A 13,969-nucleotide genomic window follows, 5' to 3' on the forward strand; every position below is an offset into this window, starting at 1 on the left:
GAACAAAAAGTTTCTTTTCAGTTGCAACTCCATTCCATACATATATATGGGGAGGTACAAGCTCCAACTCGGTTTTATAGTGAAAACGGCAGGCACTTCAAACCGGCACTAGGAAACAGACTGAGAAACGAGAGTAAGTGTTTCTCCTGCAACCCGTTCCTTTTGTGCTGGATGAACGAACGTCTCTCCACATGCTCAGTTCTGAGAGATAAGTGTGTGTGAAAGCCGTCCTGCACCTAGCTTGAAGGGAACAAAAAGTTTCTTTTCAGTTGCCAACTCCATTCCATACATATATATGGGGAGGTACAAGCTCCAACTCGGTTTTATAGTGAAAACGGCAGGCACTTCAAACCGGCACTAGGAAACAGACTGAGAAACGAGAGTAAGTGTTTCTCCTGCAACCGGTTCCTTTTGTGCTGGATGAACGAACGTCTCTCCACATGCTCAGTTCTGAGAGATAAGTGTGTGTGAAAGCCGTCCTTCACCTAGCTTGAAGGGAACATGAAGTTTCTTTTCAGTTGCCAACTCCACTCCATACATATATATGGGGAGGTACAAGCTCCAACTCGGTTTTACAGTGAAAACGGCAGGCACTTCAAACCGGCACTAGGAAACAGACTGAGAAACCAGAGTAAGTGTTTCTCCTGCAACCCGTTCCCTTTGTGCTGGATGAACGAACGTCTCTCCACATGCTCAGTTCTGAGAGATAATTGTGTGTGAAAGCCGTCCTGCACCTAGCTTGAAGGGAACACAAAGTTTCTTTTCAGTTGCCAACTCCAATCCATACATATATATGGGGAGGTACAAGCTCCAACTCGGTTTTACAGTGAAAACGGCAGGCACTTCAAACCGGCACTAGGAAACAGACTGAGAAACCAGAGTAAGTGTTTCTCCTGCAACTGGTTCCCTTTGTGCTGGATGAACGAACGTCTCTCCACATGCTCAGTTCTGAGAGATAAGTGTGTGTGAAAGCCGTCCTGCACCTAGCATGAAGGGAACAAAAAGTTTCTTTTCAGTTGCCAACTCCACTCCATACATATATATGGGGAGGTACAAGCTCCAACTCGTTTTTACAGTGAAAACGGCAGGCACTTCAAACAGGCACTAGGAAACAGACTGAGAAACCAGAGTAAGTGTTTCTCCTGCAACCCGTTCCCTTTGTGCTGGATGAACGAACGTCTCTCCACATGCTCAGTTCTGAGAGATAAGTGTGTGTGAAAGCCGTCCTGCACATAGCTTGAAGGGAACACAAAGTTTCTTTTCAGTTGCCAACTCCACTCCATACATATATATGGGGAGGTACAAGCTCCAACTCGGTTTTACAGTGAAAACGGCAGGCACTTCAAACCGGCACTAGGAAACAGACTGAGAAACCAGAGTAAGTGTTTCTCCTGCAACCCGTTCCCTTTGTGCTGGATGAACGAACGTCTCTCCACATGCTCAGTTCTGAGAGATAAGTGTGTGTGAAAGCCGTCCTGCACCTAGCTTGAAGGGAACACAAAGTTTCTTTTCAGTTGCCAACTCCACTCCATACATATATATGGGGAGGTACAAGTTCCAACTCGGTTTTACAGTGAAAACGGCAGGCACTTCAAACCGGCACTAGGAAACAGACTGAGAAACCAGAGTAAGTGTTTCTCCTGCAACCCGTTCCCTTTGTGCTGGATGAACGAACGTCTCTCCACATGCTCAGTTCTGAGAGATAAGTGTGTGTGAAAGCCGTCCTTCACCTAGCTTGAAGGGAACACAAAGTTTCTTTTCAGTTGCCAACTCCACTCCATACATATATATGGGGAGGTACAAGCTCCAACTCGGTTTTACAGTGAAAACGGCAGGCACTTCAAACCGGCACTAGGAAACAGACTGAGAAACCAGGGTAAGTGTTTCTCCTGCAACCCGTTCCCTTTGTGCTGGATGAACGAACGTCTCTCCACAAGCTCAGTTCTGAGAGATAAGTGTGTGTGAAAGCCGTCCTGCACCTAGCTTGAAGGGAACACAAAGTTTCTTTTCTTTTGCCAACACCACTCCATACATATATATGGGGAGGTACAGGCTCCAACTCGATTTTACAGTGAAAACGGCAGGCACTTCAAACCGGCACTAGGAAACAGACTGAGAAACCAGGGTAAGTGTTTCTCCTGCAACCAGTTCCCTTTGTGCTGGATGAACGAACGTCTCTCCACATGTTCAGTTCTGAGAGATAAGTGTGTGTGAAAGCCGTCCTTCACATAGCTTGAAGGGAACACAAAGTTTCTTTTCAGTTGCCAACTCCACTCCATACATATATATGGGGAGGTACAAGCTCCAACTCGTTATTACAGTGAAAACGGCAGGCACTTCAAACCGGCACTAGGAAACAGACTGAGAAACCAGAGTAAGTGTTTCTCCTGCAACCCGTTCCCTTTGTGCTGGATGAACGAACATCTCTCCACATGCTCAGTTCTGAGAGATAAGTGTGTGTGAAAGCCGTCCTGCACCTAGATTGAAGGGAGCACAAACTTTCTTTTCAGTTGCCAACTCCACTCCATACATATATATGGGGAGGTACAAGCTCCAACTCGGTTTTACAGTGAAAACGGCAGGCACTTCAAACCGGCACTAGGGAACAGACTGAGAAACCAGAGTAAGTGTTTCTCCTGCAAACCGTTCCCTTTGTGCTGGATGAACGAACGTCTCTCCACATTCTCAGTTCTGAGAGATAAGTGTGTGTGAAAGCCGTCCTTCACCTAGCATGAATGGAAAACAAAGTTTCTTTCCAGTTGCCAACTCCACTCCATACATATATATGGGGAGGTACAAGCTCCAACTCGGTTTTACAGTGAAAACGGCAGGCACTTCAAACCGGCACTAGGAAACAGACTGAGAAACCAGAGTAAGTGTTTCTCCTGCAACCCGTTCCCTTTGTGCTGGATGAACGAACCGTCTCTCCACATGCTCAGTTCTGAGAGATAAGTGTGTGTGAAAGCCGTCCTGCACCTAGCTTGAAGGGAACACAAAGTTTCTTTTCAGTTGCCAACTCCACTCCATACATATATATGGGGAGGTACAAGCTCCAACTCGGTTTTACAGTGAAAACGGCAGGCACTTCAAACCGGCACTAGGAAACAGACTGAGAAACCAGAGTAAGTGTTTCTCCTGCAAACCGTTCCCTTTGTGCTGGATGAACGAACGTCTCTCCACATGCTCAGTTCTGAGAGATAAGTGTGTGTGAAAGCCGTCCTTCACCTAGCTTGAAAGGAACACGAAATTTCTTTTCAGTTGCCAACTCCACTCCATACATATATATGGGGAGGTACAAGCTCCAACTCGGTTTTACATTGAAAACGGCAGGCACTTCAAACCGGCACTAGGAAACAGACTGAGAAACCAGAGTAAGTGTTTCTCCTGCAACCCGTTCCCTTTGTGCTGGATGAACGAACGTCTCTCCACATGCTCAATTCTGAGAGATAAGTGTGTGTGAAAGCCGTCCTGCACCTAGCTTGAAGGGAACACAAAGTTTCTTTTCAGATGCCAACTCCACTCCATACATATATATGGGGAGGTACAAGGTCCAACTCGGTTTTACAGTGAAAACGGCAGGCACTTCAAACCGGCACTAGGAAACAGACTGAGAAACCAGAGTAAGTGTTTCTCCTGCAACCCGTTCCCTTTGTGCTGGATGAACGAACCGTCTCTCCACATGCTCAGTTCTGAGAGATAAGTGTGTGTGAAAGCCGTCCTGCACCTAGCTTGAAGGGAACACAAAGTTTCTTTTCAGTTGCCAACTCCACTCCATACATATATATGGGGAGGTACAAGCTCCAACTCGGTTTTACAGTGAAAACGGCAGGCACTTCAAACAGGCACTAGGAAACAGACTGAGAAACCAGAGTAAGTGTTTCTCCTGCAACCCGTTCCCTTTGTGCTGGATGAACGAACCGTCTCTCCACATGCTCAGTTCTGAGAGATAAGTGTGTGTGAAAGCCGTCCTGCACCTAGCTTGAAGGGAACACAAAGTTTCTTTTCAGTTGCCAACTCCACTCCATACGTATATATGGGGAGGTACAAGCTCCAACTCGGTTTTACAGTGAAAACGGCAGGCACTTCAAACCGGCACTAGGAAACAGACTGAGAAACCAGAGTAAGTGTTTCTCCTGCAACCCGTTCCCTTTGTGCTGGATGAACGAACGTCTCTCCACATGCTCAGTTCTGAGAGATAAGTGTGTGTGAAAGCCGTCCTGCACCTAACTTGAAGGGACCACAAAGTTTCTTTTCAGTTGCCAACTCCACTCCATACATATATATGGGGAGGTACAAGCTCCAACTCGGTTTTACATTGAAAACGGCAGGCACTTCAAACCGGCACTAGGAAACAGACTGAGAAACCAGAGTAAGTGTTTCTCCTGCAACCCGTTCCCTTTGTGCTGGATGAACGAACGTCTCTCCACATGCTCAATTCTGAGAGATAAGTGTGTGTGAAAGCCGTCCTGCACCTAGCTTGAAGGGAACACAAAGTTTCTTTTCAGATGCCAACTCCACTCCATACATATATATGGGGAGGTACAAGGTCCAACTCGCTTTTACAGTGAAAACGGCAGGCACTTCAAACCGGCACTAGGAAACAGACTGAGAAACCAGAGTAAGTGTTTCTCCTGCAACCCGTTCCCTTTGTGCTGGATGAACGAACCGTCTCTCCACATGCTCAGTTCTGAGAGATAAGTGTGTGTGAAAGCCGTCCTGCACCTAGCTTGAAGGGAACACAAAGTTTCTTTTCAGTTGCCAACTCCACTCCATACATATATATGGGGAGGTACAAGCTCCAACTCGGTTTTACAGTGAAAACGGCAGGCACTTCAAACCGGCACTAGGAAACAGACTGAGAAACCAGAGTAAGTGTTTCTCCTTCAACCCGTTCCCTTTGTGCTGGATGAACGAACCGTCTCTCCACATGCTCAGTTCTGAGAGATAAGTGTGTGTGAAAGCCGTCCTGCACCTAGCTTGAAGGGACCACAAAGTTTCTTTTCAGTTGCCAACTCCACTCCATACATATATATGGGGAGGTACAAGCTCCAACTCGGTTTTACAGTGAAAACGGCAGGCACTTCAAACCGGCACTAGGAAACAGACTGAGAAACCAGAGTAAGTGGTTCTCCTGCAACCCGTTCCCTTTGTGCTGGATGAACGAACGTCTCTCCACATGTTCAGTTCTGAGAGATAAGTGTGTGTGAAAGCCGTTCTTCACCTAGCTTGAAGGGAACACGAAGTTTCTTTTGAGTTGCCAACTTCACTCCATACGTATATTTGGGGAGGTACAAGCTCCAACTCGGTTTTACAGTGAAAACGGCAGGCACTTCAATCCGGCACTAGGAAACAGACTGAGAAACCAGAGTAAGTGTTTCTCCTGCAACCCGTTCCCTTTGTGCTGGATGAACGAACGTCTCTCTACATGCTCAGTTCTGAGAGATAAGTGTGTGTGAAAGCCGTCCTGCACCTAGCTTGATGGGACCACAAAGTTTCTTTTCAGTTGCCAACTCCACTCCATACATATATATGGGGAGGTACAAGCTCCAACTCGGTTTTACAGTGAAAACGGCAGGCACTTCAAACCGGCACAAGGGAACAGACTGAGAAACCAGAGTAAGTGTTTCTCCTGCAACCCGTTCCCTTTGTGCTGGATGAACGAACGTCTCTCCACATGCTCAGTTCAGAGAGATAAGTGTGTGTGAAAGCCGCCCTGCACCTAGCTTGAAGGGAACACAAAGTTTCTTTTCAGTTGCCAACTCCACTCCATACATATATATGGGGAGGTACAAGCTCCAACTCGTTTTTACAGTGAAAACGGCAGGCACTTCAAACCGGCTCTAGGAAACAGACTGAGAAACCAGAGTAAGTGTTTCTCCTGCAACCCGTTCCCTTTGTGCTGGATGAACGAACATCTCTCCACATGCTCAGTTCTGAGAGATAAGTGTGTGTGAAAGCCGTCCTGCACCTAGATTGAAGGGACCACAAAGTTTCTTTTCAGTCGCCAACTCCACTCCATACATATATATGGGGAGGTACAAGCTCCAACTCGGTTTTACAGTGAAAACGGCAAGCAATTCAAACCGGCACTAGGGAACAGACTGAGAAACCAGAGTAAGTGTTTCTCCTGCAACCCGTTCCCTTTGTGCTGGATGAACGAACGTCTCTCCACATGCTCAGTTCTGAGAGATAAGTGTGTGTGAAAGCCGTCCTGCACCTAGCTTGAAGGGAACACAAAGTTTCTTTTCAGTTGCCAACTCCACTCCATACATATATATGGGGAAGTACAAGCTCCAACTCGGTTTTACAGTGAAAACGGCAGGCACTTCAAACCGGCACTAGGAAACAGACTGAGAAACCAGAGTAAGTGTTTCTCCTGCAACCCGTTCCCTTTGTGCTGGATGAACGAACGTCTCTCCACATGCTCAGTTCTGAGAGATAAGTGTGTGTGAAAGCCGTCCTTCACCAAGCTTGAAGGGAACACGAAATTTCTTTTCAGATGCCAACTCCACTCCATACATATATATGGGGAAGTACAAGCTCCAACTCGGTTTTACAGTGAAAACGGCAGGCACTTCAAACCGGTACTAGGAAACAGACTGAGAAACCAGAGTAAGTGTTTCTCCTGCAACCCGTTCCCTTTGTGCTGGATGAACGAACGTCTCTCCACATGCTAAGTTCTGAGAGATAAGTGTGTGTGAAAGCCGTCCTTCACCTAGCATGAAGGGAAAACAAAGTTTCTTTTCAGTTGCCAACTCCACTCCATACATATATATGGGGAGGTACAAGCTCCAACTCGGTTTTACAGTGAAAACGGCAGGCACTTCAAACCGGCACTAGGAAACAGACTGAGAAACCAGAGTAAGTGTTTCTCCTGCAACCCGTTCCCTTTGTGCTGGATGAACGAACGTCTCTCCACATGCTCAGTTCTGAGAGATAAGTGTGTGTGAAAGCCGTCCTGCACCTAGCTTGAAGGGAACACAAAGTTTCTTTTCAGTGGCCAACTTCACTCCATACATATATATGGGGAGGTACAAGCTCCAACTCGGTTTTACAGTGAAAACGGCAGGCACTTCAAACCGGCACTAGGAAACAGACTGAGAAACCAGAGTAAGTGTTTCTCCTGCAACCCGTACCCCTTGTGCTGGATGAACGAACGTCTCTCCACATGCTCAGTTCTGAGAGATAAGTGTGTGTGAAAGCCGTCCTTCACCAAGCTTGAAGGGAACACGAAATTGCTTTTCAGATGCCAACTCCAATCCATACATATATATGGGGAGGTACAAGCTCCAACTCGGTTTTACAGTGAAAACGGCAGGCACTTCAAACCGGCACTAGGAAACAGACTGAGAAACCAGAGTAAGTGTTTCTCCTGCAACCCGTTCCATTTGTGCTGGATGAACGAACGTCTCTCCACATGCTCAGTTCTGAGAGATAAGTGTGTGTGAAAGCCGTCCTGCACCTAGCTTGAAGGGAACACAAAGTTTCTTTTCAGTTGCCAACTCCACTCCATACATATATATGGGGAGGTACAAGCTCCAACTCGGTTTTACAGTGAAAACGGCAGGCACTTCAAACCGGCACTAGGGAACAGACTGAGAAACCAGAGTAAGTGTTTCTCCTGCAACCCGTTCCCTTTGTGCTGGATGAAAGAACGTCTCTCCACATGCTCAGTTCTGAGAGATAAGTGTGTGTGAAAGCCGTCCTGCACCTAAATTGAAGGGAACACAAAGTTTCTTTTCTGTTGCCAACTCCACTCCATACGTATATATGGGGAGGTACAAGCTCCAACTCGGTTTTACAGTGCAAACGGCAGGCACTTCAAACCGACACTAGGAAACAGACTGAGAAACCAGAGTAAGTGTTTCTCCTGCAACCCGTTCCCTTTGTGCTGTATGAACGAACCTCTATCCACATGCTCAGTTCTGAGAGATAAGTGTGTGTGAAAGCCGTCCTGCACCTAGCTTGAAGGGACCACAAAGTTTCTTTTCAGTTGCCAACTCCACTCCATACATATATATGGGGAGGTACAAGCTCCAACTCGGTTTTACAGTGAAAACGGCAGGCACTTCAAACCGGCACTAGGAAACAGAATGATAAACCAGAGAAAGTGGTTCTCCTGCAACCCGTTCCCTTTGTGCTGGATGAACGAACGTCTCTCCACATGTTCAGTTCTGTGAGATAAGTGTGTGTGAAAGCCGTCCTTCACCTAGCTTGAAGGGAACACGAAGTTTCTTTTGAGTTGCCAACTTCACTCCATACGTATATATGGGGAGGTACAAGCTCCAACTCGGTTTTACAGTGAAAACGGCAGGCACTTCAAACCGGCACTAGGAAACAGACTGAGAAACCAGAGTAAGTGTTTCTCCTGCAACCCGTTCCCTTTGTGCTGGATGAACGAACGTCTCTCCACATGCTCAGTTCTGAGAGATAAGTGTGTGTGAAAGCCGTCCTGCACCTAGCTTGAAGGGACCACAAAGTTTCTTTTCAGTTGCCAACTCCACTCCATACATATATATGGGGAGGTACAAGCTCCAACTCGGTTTTACAGTGAAAACGGCAGGCACTTCAAACCGGCACAAGGGAACAGACTGAGAAACCAGAGTAAGTGTTTCTCCTGCAACCCGTTCCCTTTGTGCTGGATGAAAGAACGTCTCTCCACATGCTCAGTTCAGAGAGATAAGTGTGTGTGAAAGCCGTCCTGCACCTAGCTTGAAGGGAACACAAAGTTTCTTTTCAGTTGCCAACTCCACTCCATACATATATATGGGGAGGTACAAGCTCCAACTCGGTTTTACAGTGAAAACGGCAGGCACTTCAAACCGGCACTAGGAAACAGACTGAGAAACCAGAGTAAGTGTTTCTCCTGCAACCCGTTCCCTTTGTGCTGGATGAACGAACGTCTCTCCACATGCTCAGTTCTGAGAGATAAGTGTGTGTGAAAGCCGTATTGCACCTAGATTGAAGGGACCACAAAGTTTCTTTTCAGTTGCCAACTCCACTCCATACATATATATGGGGAGGTACAAGCTCCAACTCGGTTTTACAGTGAAAACGGCAGGCACTTCAAACCGGCACTAGGAAACAGACTGAGAAACCAGAGTAAGTGTTTCTCCTGCAACCCGTTCCATTTGTGCTGGATGAACGAACGTCTCTCCACATGCTCAGTTCTGAGAGATAAGTGTGTGTGAAAGCCGTCCTGCACCTAGCTTGAAGGGAACACAAAGTTTCTTTTCAGTTGCCAACTCCACTCCATACATATATATGGGGAGGTACAAGCTCCAACTCGGTTTTACAGTGAAAACGGCAGGCACTTCAAACCGGCACTAGGGAACAGACTGAGAAACCAGAGTAAGTGTTTCTCCTGCAACCCGTTCCATTTGTGCTGGATTAAAGAACGTCTCTCCACATGCTCAGTTCTGAGAGATAAGTGTGTGTGAAAGCCGTCCTGCACCTAAATTGAAGGGAACACAAAGTTTCTTTTCTGTTGCCAACTCCACTCCATACGTATATATGGGGAGGTACAAGCTCCAACTCGGTTTTACAGTGCAAACGGCAGGCACTTCAAACCGACACTAGGAAACAGACTGAGAAACCAGAGTAAGTGTTTCTCCTGCAACCCGTTCCCTTTGTGCTGTATGAACGAACCTCTATCCACATGCTCAGTTCTGAGAGATAAGTGTGTGTGAAAGCCGTCCTGCACCTAGCTTGAAGGGACCACAAAGTTTCTTTTCAGTTGCCAACTCCACTCCATACATATATATGGGGAGGTACAAGCTCCAACTCGGTTTTACAGTGAAAACGGCAGGCACTTCAAACCGGCACTAGGAAACAGAATGATAAACCAGAGAAAGTGGTTCTCCTGCAACCCGTTCCCTTTGTGCTGGATGAACGAACGTCTCTCCACATGTTCAGTTCTGTGAGATAAGTGTGTGTGAAAGCCGTCCTTCACCTAGCTTGAAGGGAACACGAAGTTTCTTTTGAGTTGCCAACTTCACTCCATACGTATATATGGGGAGGTACAAGCTCCAACTCGGTTTTACAGTGAAAACGGCAGGCACTTCAAACCGGCACTAGGAAACAGACTGAGAAACCAGAGTAAGTGTTTCTCCTGCAACCCGTTCCCTTTGTGCTGGATGAACGAACGTCTCTCCACATGCTCAGTTCTGAGAGATAAGTGTGTGTGAAAGCCGTCCTGCACCTAGCTTGAAGGGACCACAAAGTTTCTTTTCAGTTGCCAACTCCACTCCATACATATATATGGGGAGGTACAAGCTCCAACTCGGTTTTACAGTGAAAACGGCAGGCACTTCAAACCGGCACAAGGGAACAGACTGAGAAACCAGAGTAAGTGTTTCTCCTGCAAACCGTTCCCTTTGTGCTGGATGAAAGAACGTCTCTCCACATGCTCAGTTCAGAGAGATAAGTGTGTGTGAAAGCCGTCCTGCACCTAGCTTGAAGGGAACACAAAGTTTCTTTTCAGTTGCCAACTCCACTCCATACATATATATGGGGAGGTACAAGCTCCAACTCGGTTTTACAGTGAAAACGGCAGGCACTTCAAACCGGCACTAGGAAACAGACTGAGAAACCAGAGTAAGTGTTTCTCCTGCAACCCGTTCCCTTTGTGCTGGATGAACGAACGTCTCTCCACATGCTCAGTTCTGAGAGATAAGTGTGTGTGAAAGCCGTATTGCACCTAGATTGAAGGGACCACAAAGTTTCTTTTCAGTTGCCAACTCCACTCCATACATATATATGGGGAGGTACAAGCTCCAACTCGGTTTTACAGTGAAAACGGCAGGCACTTCAAACCGGCACTAGGAAACAGACTGAGAAACCAGAGTAAGTGTTTCTCCTGCAACCCGTTCCCTTTGTGCTGGATGAACGAACGTCTCTCCACATGCTCAGTTGTGAGAGATAAGTGTGTGTGAAAGCCGTCCTGCACCTAGCTTGAAGGGAACACAAAGTTTCTTTTCAGTTGCCAACTCCACTCCATACATATATATGGGGAGGTACAAGCTCCAACTCGGTTTTACAGTGAAAACGGCAGGCACTTCAAACCGGCACTAGGAAACAGAATGAGAAACCAGAGTAAGTGTTTCTCCTGCAACCCGTTCCCTTTGTGCTGGATGAACGAACGTCTCTCCACATGCTCAGTTCTGAGAGATAAGTGTGTGTGAAAGCCGTCCTGCACCTAGCTTGAAGGGACCACAAAGTTTCTTTTCTTTTGCCAACTCCACTCCATACATATATATGGGGAGGTACAAGCTCCAATCGGTTTTACAGTGAAAACGGCAGGCACTTCAAACCGGCACTAGGAAACAGAATGAGAAACCAGAGTAAGTGGTTCTCCTGCAACCCGTTCCCTTTGTGCTGGATGAACGAAAGTCTCTCCACATGTTCAGTTCTGAGAGATAAGTGTGTGTGAAAGCCGTCCTTCACCTAGCTTGAAGGGAACACGAAGTTTCTTTTGAGTTGCCAACTTCAGTCCATACGTATATTTGGGGAGGTACATGCTCCAACTCGGTTTTACAGTGAAAACGGCAGGCACTTCAAACCGGCACTAGGAAACAGACTGAGAAACCAGAGTAAGTGTTTCTCCTGCAACCCGTTCCCTTTGTGCTGGATGAACGAACGTCTCTCCACATGCTCAGTTCTGAGAGATAAGTGTGTGTGAAAGCCGTCCTGCACCTAGCTTGAAGGGACCACAAAGTTTCTTTTCAGTTGCCAACTCCACTCCATACATATATATGGGGAGGTACAAGCTCCAACTCGGTTTTACAGTGAAAACGGCAGGCACTTCAAACCGGCACAAGGGAACAGACTGAGAAACCAGAGTAAGTGTTTCTCCTGCAACCCGTTCCCTTTGTGCTGGATGAACGAATGTCTCTCCACATGCTCAGTTCAGAGAGATAAGTGTGTGTGAAAGCCGTCCTGCACCTAGCTTGAAGGGAACACAAAGTTTCTTTTCAGTTGCCAACTCCACTCCATACATATATATGGGGAGGTACAAGCTCCAACTCGTTTTTACAGTGAAAACGGCAGGCAGTTCAAACCGGCACTAGGAAACAGACTGAGAAACCAGAGTAAGTGTTTCTCCTGCAACCCGTTCCCTTTGTGCTGGATTAACGAACGTCTCTCCACATGCTCAGTTCTGAGAGATAAGTGTGTGTGAAAGCCGTCCTGCACCTAGCTTGAAAGGAACACGAAATTTCTTTTCAGTTGCCAACTCCACTCCATACATATATATGGGGAGGTACAAGCTCCAACTCGGTTTTACATTGAAAACGGCAGGCACTTCAAACCGGCACTAGGAAACAGACTGAGAAACCAGAGTAAGTGTTTCTCCTGCAACCCGTTCCCTTTGTGCTGGATGAACGAACGTCTCTCCACATGCTCAGTTCTGAGAGATAAGTGTGTGTGAAAGCCGTCATTCACCTAGCATGAAGGGAAAACAAAGTTTCTTTTCAGTTGCCAACTCCACTCCATACATATATATGGGGAGGTACAAGCTCCAACTCGGTTTTACAGTGAAAACGGCAGGCACTTCAAACCAGCACTAGGAAACACACTGAGAAACCAGAGTAAGTGTTTCTCCTGCAACCCGTTCCCTTTGTGCTGGATGAAAGAACCGTCTCTCCACATGCTCAGTTCTGAGAGATAAGTGTGTGTGAAAGCCGTCCTGCACCTAGCTTGAAGGGAACACAAAGTTTCTTTTCAGTTGCCAACTCCACTCCATACATATATATGGGGAGGTACAAGCTCCAACTCGGTTTTACAGTGAAAACGGCAGGCACTTCAAACCGGCACTAGGAAACAGACTGAGAAACCAGAGTAAGTGTTTCTCCTGCAACCCGTTCCCTTTGTGCTGGATGAACGAACGTCTCTCCACATGCTCAGTTCTGAGAGATAAGTGTGTGTGAAAGCCGTCCTGCACCTAGCTTGAAGGGACCACAAAGTTTCTTTTCTTTTGCCAACTCCACTCCATACATATATATGGGGAGGTACAAGCTCCAATCGGTTTTACAGTGAAAACGGCAGGCACTTCAAACCGGCACTAGGAAACAGACTGAGAAACCAGAGTAAGTGGTTCTCCTGCAACCCGTTCCCTTTGTGCTGGATGAACGAACGTCTCTCCACATGTTCAGTTCTGAGAGATAAGTGTGTGTGAAAGCCGTCCTTCACCTAGCTTGAAGGGAACACGAAGTTTCTTTTGAGTTGCCAACTTCAGTCCATACGTATATTTGGGGAGGTACATGCTCCAACTCGGTTTTACAGTGAAAACGGCAGGCACTTCAAACCGGCACTAGGAAACAGACTGAGAAACCAGAGTAAGTGTTTCTCCTGCAACCCGTTCCCTTTGTGCTGGATGAACGAACGTCTCTCCACATGCTCAGTTCTGAGAGATAAGTGTGTGTGAAAGCCGTCCTGCACCTAGCTTGAAGGGACCACAAAGTTTCTTTTCAGTTGCCAACTCCACTCCATACATATATATGGGGAGGTACAAACTCCAACTCGGTTTTACAGTGAAAACGGCAGGCACTTCAAACCGGCACAAGGGAACAGACTGAGAAACCAGAGTAAGTGTTTCTCCTGCAACCCGTTCCCTTTGTGCTGGATGAACGAACGTCTCTCCACATGCTCAGTTCAGAGAGATAAGTGTGTGTGAAAGCCGTCCTGCACCTAGCTTGAAGGGAACACAAAGTTTCTTTTCAGTTGCCAACTCCACTCCATACATATATATGGGGAGGTACAAGCTCCAACTCGTTTTTACAGTGAAAACGGCAGGCACTTCAAACCGGCACTAGGAAACAGACTGAGAAACCAGAGTAAGTGTTTCTCCTGCAACCCGTTCCCTTTGTGCTGGATGAACGAACATCTCTCCACATGCTCAGTTCTGAGAGATAAGTGTGTGTGAAAGCCGTCCTGCACCTAGATTGAAGGGACCACAAAGTTTCTTTTCAGT

Source organism: Vicugna pacos, chromosome 11 (genome assembly GCF_048564905.1).
Source record: "Vicugna pacos chromosome 11, VicPac4, whole genome shotgun sequence".
Lineage (NCBI taxonomy): Eukaryota > Metazoa > Chordata > Mammalia > Artiodactyla > Camelidae > Vicugna > Vicugna pacos.